At 45.0% G+C, this 11,051-nt stretch overlaps 1 protein-coding gene across 4 annotated transcripts in view; it reads left to right on the top strand.

The window, feature by feature from the left end:
• CD44 (CD44 molecule (IN blood group)) overlaps positions 1-11,051 on the top strand; it is an 86,679-nt gene that overhangs the window by 1,107 nt on the left and 74,521 nt on the right. The gene's annotated exons all lie outside the window — the stretch shown is intronic.

Raw genomic sequence — 11,051 nt, 5'->3', positions numbered from 1 at the left:
AGACTACAGTGAGTTCGTCTCAGCAAGAATTTATTAAACCCAGTTCTGGGGTGTAAGGGGTGTCAAACTGAGTTTTTTAGACATGGTAGGTAGGGACTAGGAAATTGCACCTCTATTGTTGAATGTTAAAATTTGAATACGGACGCAGAAGTGATGCAAATAATTTTAGCAGCACGGAACTATTGGCCATTTTTTTCTTTTTTCTTTTTTTCTTTCTTTCTTTCTTTTTTTTTTTTTTCTTTTTTCTTTTTTTTTTTTTTTTTTTTTTTTTTTTTTTTTGTACCCCTTTGCTGTGCCAGGATCTCTATGTAAGCTACTTCACATATGCTATCTCATTTTATCCTTGTGGTGATTTGGTGGAAAATACATTCCCCCACCCTTTACCAGTAGGGAAATGGACGTTCATAGAGGTTAGGTGACTTCTCCTATTCACACAGCAAGGAGAGGTCCTGTGTGTGAACTCTGCCTCAGTAAATTCCATAACTTAGACTGTGATGGGTATCTAAAAGTGAATGCCAGACAAAAATCAAAAAGACCTCAGGGAAAGTGGCATTCTGGCCAGCAGAGGCTACAGTGGAAGCTTCCATAAGGAACCAGAGCTCCAAGGGACCCTTGGAAGGCAGAAACATTGATAATGGATGAAAGAAGGGCACAGGGAACCTTGGACCTGGCCTCAGAGGACAGGAGGAAGGTGGCCCACCTTTGTTGGGGCAGAAGAGCAGGGACTCCTGCAGTTTCCTGGCCCACCTCTCAGCTATTGTAAAAGGCCTACTCCCAGATACCTGCTGCACTTCTGAACCCCTTGGAATCAGGTTCTGGGGAGCAGGCTCTCTTCTGCCTTGGGTTTTCTACTTTCTGTTGCACAGTGTGGCTTCAGGACAAGTAGGGTGGGTGCCAGTGGTGGCTGCTACCTGGACCCTGGCGTTCACCCCCCTTGTAAAGCTGTTAGAAAGAAACGGGCTCAGGAATGAGTTGTGACTTAGTACAGGATGCCTGTCTGGGTTGTCAGAGGGGAAGGAGAGGTGGAGGGAGAAGAGAGGCATTATGGTTGCCCCATTCTGGAAGTGACTGGTTTGGGAAGAAGATGAGGAAGCACCGAGACTGGACAAAGTTGGGAAGAGGGATGGAGTAACGGGAGAAACTGTTCAATGCTGTGTCAAACAGTAGAGAAGTGGCGGAGGAGGGTAGGCAACTTCTCCCATGAGGGGAGAAAGTGGCCCGAGGTTGAAGGCAGAGGGGACAAGTGTCCACTTGCTTATTATCCTTTCCAAAGATTAGGCTAGGAAATTGCACCTCCATTGTTGAGAAAGAGACTTGGGACTTGGCGGGGGGGGGGGGGGGGGAGGGCAGCAGGCATTGCTCTGCTTTCTCTGAGCATTCTGTGGGCCTCTGCCTCTTCTCTTCATATTTGTTAGGGTACAGGCAAAGTCTTCCCATGTGAAGAAGTAAGGAAGCGAGCCCCATCCATGCTGAAGTGTCTCTATTTATTCAGCTATTCCCGAGGACACACAGAGCATCGACTTCCTTCTAAAGCACAGTGAGGAGCTGATGTGTTGGGAGACTGGCAGCTGAGGGGAAAAATTCTATTTTCTGACAACTTCCCCTTACGCAGGAGGAGATGCTGGACCACACAAAATTCCATGTCTATGACAGAGCTCCTTCCATTCATTCCCTAAAAATTTCCTGATTCACTGTCATAGACTCAACAATGGGAACTTTAAAGATCACTTAGGGTAAAAAAAAAAAAAAAAAAAACAACCGTTTTTCCCCCCAAGAGGAAGCAGACAATGGGAGACAGAGATTGGTGAGTTCTCTGCTCTGTTAGGGTGTGAGAACATCTTTGATATACCAGTAGTCTCTAGAGTACTATAGGAGCCCCACTATTTCCCCTGAAGTGGTGAGAAGGAAGGTGTGACCAGTCTGGGGTGTGGCACAACATTTTTAACCCCTTCAGTGCTACCTTACACACTCATCCCAGTTTTGTGTTTTATGGCCCAATATATTCAGTTTAAGAATAATGATCACCATAACTTACCCTAAGGAAAAATGGTACCCAAGACAGATCTTTCTTGTTTCATATGGCTCTTAAGCATCACTGAAAAATTAGAAGAACCCCAATTTATTTATTTGTTTACTTATTTATTTATTTATTTACCTTCATTCATTCACTTTATATTCCAATTGTAGCATCCTCTCTCCTCCAAGTCTCTCCTCACATACATCCTTCCCCATTCCCCCTTCCCCTTCTCTGAGAAGGAGCAGCCCCTCCTCCTGGGTACCAACCCACTCTGGCACATCAAGTCACTGCAGGACTAGGCCCATCCTTTTCTACTGAGGTCAGATAAGGCTCCCCAGTTAGGGGCATGGGATCCACAGGCAGACAGCAGATTCAGTTTGGCCCCTACTCCAGTTGTTTGGGGACCCACATGAAAACTAAGCTACACATCTGCTACACATGTGGGAGTCCAGCCCATGTTGGTTTGTGGTTCAGTCTCTGGGAGCCCCCATGGGTCCTGGTTAGCTGTCTCGGTCTTCTTTTGGGGTCCCTATCCCAGAAGTACCCTATTTTTAAAATCCTGGCATGTTGCTCTTGCCACTCGGCATCCAAAATCTCTTCAGAAGTATCACTCACTGCTCAGATTCAGTTTAACAGTAGGTTTTCTTACATAGCCTTACAATGACCACACACATTAATGACCACATACATTAAGACTTTCCTAGCACCATTTTCCTGATAAAAGGAATCAAGGCTCCAAAGACACAGGTGTAGAGTTGAGGTGCCCCATCATCAAATGTCATGCCATCACTAGTGTGTGGTCTCTCACTGTTCCTGCCCCCTGTACTCAGCAGAGTGATCATAGATGGCCTCTCTTGCCTCCCTCCAGAAGGCTGTAAGCTCCTGGCTGCCCTGTCTTACCCTCCTCTGTCCCATCTTTCCCAGGGCTTAGCCACAGCTGTTAGAAATGCCAACCTAGATATTTATTGCTAAAATAAGTCAGTTTCCTTATCAGAGCCCAGCTGCCCCTTTAGACATGTTCTCTTTTGTAGGTTTGGCAGGAGGGAGAGGCTGCTCTTGCCTAAGAGACAAGTCAGGGCAATACCGTTGCCTGCAAATTAAGAAAGGCCCCACAGACACTCCTGTGCTGCTCTTATGGGCGTTTTGGATGCAGTGACCCATAGAGAACTGCTGTTATACACTCTGGATGGTTATGTGTATACCCACCCCATTTGAGGGGAAGTGTTGAAATCCCAGACAGTCAGTTGATAAGGCTTTCTAGAGAAGTCACAGCTCTTGAGCCAAAATCTACTGAGAACCCTAGGAGACATATGACCACCCCACCAGGAGGTCTGTGGGGGGATAGCTTCCCCCAACAGCCTGCACTGGGGTTTCAGACAAAGTAAGAGCTACAGTAGTGTTTCATGAGGACCTCCATTTTAGCAATTCTAACCAGCGTGTGAACGGGAAATGATTCTTGTGAAAGCATGACCTGAGTCAGGTAGCAGCTGTGTCCTGGAGTTTTCAAAGGGGATCTTCTGTAAGAGAGAGAGTCTTCGGTTTGCAAAAGAAGAAGCTGATGACTTGGTTTACCTTGTGCCTCTGCTTGAATTAGGACACAAGTGTTTTTAAGGAGGGCTTTAAATTTGAGCCCAAATTTTCACTCATTTTGTTAAAGATATACTTCTGGTACCAGGGTGGAACTCAGTGACAAGAGTGTTTACCCAGCATGCATGAAGTTCTAGGTTCAGCCTTCATAACTGGGGAAACAAACAAGCCAACAAAAAACCCCAAAGCAAACCACAAGAACCAAAACCAAAACCAAACAAAACCAATAAAGCCCATACTAGCTCCAAACTGGCTGGCAAGGGGGTTTGGGGATCAGGACCATATGTGAGGAATGGCAAAGGTGTCTCTACCTTCCTTCTTCTGCCTCATGGGGATACTCTGAGGGATTCCATCTAATGAAGGATTAGATCTCACCCCGTTTTGTGGTCTCAGACCCCAGTGCAGGCCCACACTCAGGACCAGAAATGTTGAACTAAAGAGGGTCTCTAATAGAGAAATTAGAGCTTTTATGTGTAGAGGCAGACTGGCTGAGACACCAAATGTGCAAATATCTTCATTTGTGTATGACAGCATGCCGAGAGTTTTGTCATTCTGCACAGGGTGGGGAGAAGGCTTTGCTGGCTAACTGCTTAAATGGGGGCTTCTGTGTCTTCGTCCCAAGCAGAGAGTTTCTCCCTGTGGTTTTGGTGGCTGCTGGCTATGGGGCCGGTCTAAGGAGAGTGTTGGTAGATAGCTGGGAATGGGGTGATGACCCCAAACTCACACTTAAACCTCAAAATGGAACTGTCCAGTACTGGCTGGCTTTATGAGCTGCCGGGCTGAGATGAAGAGTCCTTGAGTCAGAGGCTCACAGACCCTCTGACTCACACTTGGTTCTGGCAGGTGGAAAGCAGCAGGGAGTGATGCAGAAACACTTCCCAGAAGACTCTGATATCTTCCATCGCCTGCTATCCAAGGGACTCTACTGTATCCCAAAAGTGCCTAATCTGTAGGAAGCCTGGGAGCTAACAGGGCACCCACTGGCTTCCTCTGCAGTGAGCCTGCCCACTACAAAGTTGCTCAAGCCTAGAGCAGGTTCTGCATTTCCTTGGGTCACTTGTCTACCAATGCTCAGAGACAGTCGAACACAGGATGAGGGAATGTTATCATGGGGGCCAGAGTCACAGAGCCCGGACTCCATGAGGTTGGGGTGCCTCAGTTGCATGGGTGTGCCTGCCTGGTACAAGTGTTCCTCCTTTGTGCAAGTGTGGGCAGACAGACTCAAAGTGGGTGGGGAGGGCTTGAGTCACCAAGGATGTGATTTGCAAAATGCAGGTCCCAAGAACCTTCCTCAAGTCTTCAGCTTTTGAAAGTAGATTAATTGCAAAACCCTGGGGAAGAAGGAAAGGGCCATGGGAGCATATAAGCAGTGATTCTGAGAATCCATGCCTTTAGCAATAGCTGGAAATTGATGCATTTTGAGAGGTCTTACACCCTTTGCACTTGCTTTTTGGTGACTAACAGTAGGTTTCTGAGCTACCATCAACAATGCGAATAATCATAACAAACAGAACTGGTTCTCTCTGTTTTCTATAAACTAACTTGTCTAAATTATGTACCAGTCATACGAAAACGGTGCTGTTATTATCAGCCTCTTTCCACAGAGGGAACCAAGGCACAGGATTTCAGAAAATATGCCAAGACCACATAGTTGTAATTGAGAGGATTGACATTCAAAGCCTGGTAGTCATGTGAGTGCAGGCTTGGAAAGGGTCCAGAAGAGGGTGTCAGATAGCCTGGGTCTGGGGTGATGGGTGGCTGTGAGTCACCTGATGTGGTGCTCGGAACTGAACTCTGAGCCTCTACCAGAACAACAAGCACGCTTAGCCACTAAGCTATCTTGCTCCCTGTCTTTCATTTTAAAACATGACATCAGGGGAGATGACTGGACTTGCCAAAAAAAAAAAAAAAAAAAAAAGAAGGGAAAAGATCATTTAATGGAAACTTTCCCCCGTTTGTCCTCTGAGTGGCTCACTTATAAATACCTGAACAGGACTCTAGTCCCTTCTTTGTGGTGAGGATCTGGAAGGGAAGTTAATGGATGGTGATGTGTGTTTTCATTCATGGTTGCTTCATTTATTATTTCTCTCCTGGGTGAAGCTGGACTCTGATGACATGTTTTTCTGTCATCTTAGACTGTGACTTATGGTCAGAGAAAGCTGAGGGAGGCATGGAACAAATAAATAGAAACCAAGTACTTCCTGTTTACATCCAGGGTCATCGCCCTACAAGTAGGCGTTGATGGAGAAGAAAGGGAAACTGAGACAGGAGTTGGCCAGGAGTTTGGTTTTGCATCCAGGGCACCGAGGACTTAATTCATGGTAGCTCTTCTTCCCAGCTCTCTGGCAAACCAGGTGACCAGGAATTAACTTGGTATACAGCAGGTCAGTGTCACTCAGGCAGTAAGATCCTCTCCTCTGGGTACCCCTGGCTGAGAAACAAGTCATTCAGGAAGAGAGGTGAAGCACGTTGGGCACATGTGACTCCATCTGTAGAAAGATCTGCAGGCCTTTAATCTAATGGCAGGAACTTGTTCAGGATTTCCCATCTGTTTCAATGCCATGCATATCTCTACTATTAAGCAAGTCTCCAGTGCCTTCCAAAAGCATCCCACGCCAGCCATGAACGAGGCAGCACTCTTCCTTATTTCGTTTTTTTAAAGGATAACAGTGAAGCATCTTTACGCGTGTTCACCACCATTAGAAATAAGACACTAAGGAAAGAGTGTTTGCATGCACCTGGCACATGCCTTTGCCCTTGACAGTCATTTTACTATAATACCAACTCCCATCTCTGTAGGTTCCAGAAGCATCAAATAAGTATGTAAGGCACAAATGCTGCCAACGATGACTGTACCCAGCATAAAAAGCTGAGTCTAGCAGAGATGAGTTACAACTTGAAGCCTAGAGAGAACTACTTGCTTGGTTTCTATAGCTACCGGAGAGCAGTAGGGGCTCCCCACTGGCAAAGGAAGGACATGGACAGAGGGAAGCCGAAGACCAGAGGTCGTGCATTCATGGATGAGGAAATCTGTCTGTCTGTCTTGTGTTAGATCCTCTGTTTTCATGATACCTTAGAGGTTACATTCACTCATTTAAACATTCCGAAGTCCCAATTCTCTTCTCTACCGTTTCTACTGTTCACTAGCTGTTCATGCTATTGTTGCATTGCCTGATCCTTTGTGAGAACTTCACTTAGGGTGCCTCAGTCAGTAAAATGCTTGCCTTGAAAACACAAGACTCTAAATTTGGTCCTCAGCACCTATGTGAAAAGCCAGGAGTGGCAGTGTGCACTTTAGTCCCAACTCCAGGGAGATGGCGACAGAAAGATGGCTGGGGCCCTTTGGGCAGCCAGCCAAGCCTGTTTAACAAGTTCTAAGCCAGTGAGAGACCCTGACTCCCCAAACTGGGTTGGTTACTTTTAAGAAACGACAGAAGGTGTCCTGCCTCTGTGTCCACATGTGCCTGATCTCACACACACACACACACACACACACACACACACACACACACACACACACACGCACACACACGCATGCACATGCACATATAGACACACACAAATGGGTATACACATATACACAAAAATAACAAAGACATAATGTAAAAAGAAGCTAAAATGATGATCTTTGGTTGTGGCTGAGTGACTCCAAAGCGCCCGATGGAAAACCCGTGCATTTCTGCATTCAGCTATTGGCATATTTCCCCATCTCAAGTAAGCCCTCATCAAATATTTGGATGGTTAACCGAATAAAGTTTCTGGACTTAATCTAGAAGAAATCACCATCATTAACTACTTGAGATGTTTTTGGGTTAAGTTCTGACTGTCTTATTTTCAGTTCTGCCTTTTCCTTTGGTCTCTAGAAAACATTTTCTTTCTTAGTGCTCCTTGAAGCAAATCTCAAACTTGTTGAAGTTTCTTTTCTGGGCACTCTCTTCATCTTAAGTGGATCTTTCTTAAGATTTAACATGTCAGGCAAGGCAAGGAGCTTAAAAACCCATTAGATTTTGCCCGAAAGAGTAGGCTTCTTGATTTCCTTTAGGTTTGGCTATGTTTGTGACTCAGTTATCTTAAAATCTGACCTTGTATATGGTGAACCCCTACCATCAAAATCCTGGTTTTAGCGACACTTTGAGATAAAGTGTTGGCTTTTTTAGTCCCTACATTAAAAATGTGTGGCGGGGTGGAGAGAGTGTCATTTCTTCCTATGAGTGGTTTCCAGATCTAGGCGCTACTCCAAGTAATCAGACAATTGGTGTGTCAATGAGCAGGGGGTTCAGGGGAGGGCGGTGCTGAAGACTCCACAGCTATGAAACAAGAGTGTTTCTAGTTCATTCTCTCTGTCACTCAGAGCAAGGTAAGCCCAGGCAGATAGACCTAGAACAAGATTTAGCTCGTGCTTTCTGAAGTCCCATAGCATACATAAGTGCTCTCTCTCGGTATTGACATGATCCTCTATTTTGTTTCTCTCTGTTACTAATTCACTATACAATGCCCTCATCACACCGCTGTCCTCTGCTTTCTCCATGTCTGAAAGGAGAGAGCAAGACTCTAGGTCATCGCTATAGTCCTTCCCAGGCCCCCTGCTTTGTAAATTCACCACTCTGAGTTCACTAATACCCAAGCTTCATAAAACTTAGTAGAGAAAATAACTCTAAAATGTGATGCCTAGTGTGGACTTAATATCAGCAGTGAATTATTAATCCATTCCAGAAACAAGCACAAAGGCCCAACTATACTTCATAAACAGAAGCAGGCAAAAGCGAGCCCTAGGGACAAAGACTTACCCTCCTCGTACACTGTCCTCCTTCTTGGGAGGGAACAGATGTAGCAGTCCAAGACAGAGAAGCTACCAATATGTCTCAGCCACACAGCTTACACGGCAGGGCACTAGTCCTGGGATCATGGGTGGAATCCAAATGATACACTGCTTATTTCAAATGACAATTCAAAAAGTATTGTACCAGTGGAAATCCAAATTCTATGAGAAGAAAGACTGTGTCCTTCAGTCTTAAAGTTTCCTGATTGATTTCTCAACCTCCTCCAGGGAGCTTTTACAACATGTTAGTACAAAATGGTTCATGTGCTCAACCAAAGCATCCACTACAATACATGTACATATTGGCTGCAGCAATGGCTCAGTGGTTAAGAGCACTGCATGCCCTTCCAGAGGATCCAGGTTTTACTCCCAGCACCTACATGCTAGCTTACAGCTGTCTGTTGTTTCACTTGCAAAGGATCTGACAGTCTTTTCTGGCTTCAGAGCATACCAAACTCAGGCATGGTTCATAGACATTCAGTCAAAGCACTCATATACATAAAATAAAATGATAATTACACATGTACAAATAATATACATTATACATTCATATAAAACATGTTATATACATATAAAACTTAAGCAGGGTACTGTATAAATCTGGCGATAAATTTACCCTTTCTACTAAGGAGTCTTTCAGATTCTTGTTAATATTTTTCTTCTTATAAATACAGAGAAGTTCTTGCTCAGTGGCAAAAAAAATCATAAATACTTTGTTAGCAAGGAGGTTTTCAAAGGGTGTCAGATGCTGAATATCTTATTTACTTTCAGCCCTCAGTTAGTGACTGAAGGTCTTCTGTCAGGTCAAAATCCTTTCCACTTGTCTCCACATCTTAGTAATCTAGAATTCACCAACCTGTGTTTGGAATAAATTCCAGATAATTTCATGCATTGTGTCATATTTATGCCCTTAGTTGTTGAGCATGGTTCTGTTTTCTGTACTTCCAACCAGTATACAGGCATCATGTTATTCTGGGAGAAGTGAGAACCCACACACGGCCAGCAAACAGCCCCTTTCCTTGGTCAAAGAATGGCTGTGAGCATGGTCCCTCCTTTATCATTGCTCCTGTTTCCTCAGATATAAAATGGTAACAAACTGATTGGTTCATTATTTGAATTGTGTGATTGACAGGTGAAAAAAAAGTGAGTGACACAGAAGAGCTATTCTCTCCAGACTCCACTATGTTGTGTTTCTAAGTCATCTGTAGAGTCTTCTGGAAGTTTAGCCTTTCTCGAATCTGGATAAGGAGCCATACTCTCTGCCCACCTCACTTCCAGAACAGTATAAAAATAGTCTTTTACCCAGAGAACAGGTTCAGTCACTTGTACCTTCTCTTCTGATTCATTCTTGTTCTGTTTTCCCACCACCCCATGTCAAAGCTAGATTCTTGGAGCCAGGAATCTCCTTTTTGAACCAAGGCCAGACTTACTGGCAAAGGGCCCCTTCTTCACATCACTTCCATCGGCAAACTGAGAAGACAAAAATGTGAAGCCTCACCCATGAGGGTGATAGGAGAAAGAACTGGCTAATGGGAAGAAAGCCTTTGAAGATGAAAGGGTTGTACATGCATGTTAATTACAACTTTTATCAGCCCCAGGAGCCTCTGCATTCTCAGCTGCCACTGGGCTCTCTGTGCTTCTCGAATGTAAAACAGCAAGGACATCCCACAGACTGGCCCAGCTCTTAGCATCCCTGTCCAGAAAAGCTGGATTCTAAGCTCAGGCTAGCCAGCCACTCTGAGCCACTCAAATTTCCCTACACATCCCCAAGGGGGAAAGTAGGCTCACTACCTAGGAAGGGAAGATAAGATAGAACTGAAGTATAAACAAAAGGCTCCATGGAGAGCCTACTAGAAATAGCCCCTGGGTAAGATTAGGACATTCTGCTCTAATTCCCAACCTGTGAAAGCCTAATTGTGTGACCTTGGGCTATTGGCTTTATCTATCTAATGCTTCGATATACTGTGTGAACCACCTAGAATAATAATCCCTCTGCCTCCCGTTGACCTCTGTGCCTTTGCTTTCTGGTGTGAAAGTAAGTTTGTTTTGTCCCCCCAACACCCCTTCTCTGGTCAGGCTGAAGCACGTGAGTGTAACTACAAGGTGCTTTTATTACCTGGGCTAACTTTCACCTTTATCTGGGTCTCCTGTTGCTGGTTGACCCCAATCGTTGAAACCATATTCTTTGGAATGCTCACCAATCTTCTCAGAGTTTCTACCCCCCCTTCTTATCTAGGAGGGCTTCACATTGGCCCAGGCTTCTTGGTAGTGCCATTTCCTGAAGCCTGTGAAAGTGTTTGGGCTGGCAGGGGACTGAGGTGCTCTGCACAGATGGGTCTTGATACTTTTGGTGGGATAACTCAACCACAAAGCTGGGGACAGGTGGGCAGGTTATCTAGTGCTGACAGCTTTAAAGGTACAAGCTGAACTGCATCCCCACAGCAGCTCCATAATATGGCACATAAAATGGAGAGAGAGAAGAACCTAAGAGAGAAGTTACAGTGGCCTTGGCACTAAAAGTCAAAAAGGCTACCAAGTCAGCAGGAAGAGTTGGAAAGTATATAGCACACTTGTCCTTATTGGACATCCAATTGAAACTTCAAGGCTTCAAGCGACTGTCCAAGGTCA

The sequence above is a fragment of the Micromys minutus genome, assembly GCF_963924665.1.
Source record: "Micromys minutus genome assembly, chromosome: 17".
NCBI lineage: Eukaryota > Metazoa > Chordata > Mammalia > Rodentia > Muridae > Micromys > Micromys minutus.
Note: the sequence above shows the minus strand (reverse complement) of the source record. Positions and strands in the feature narration are given on the sequence as shown.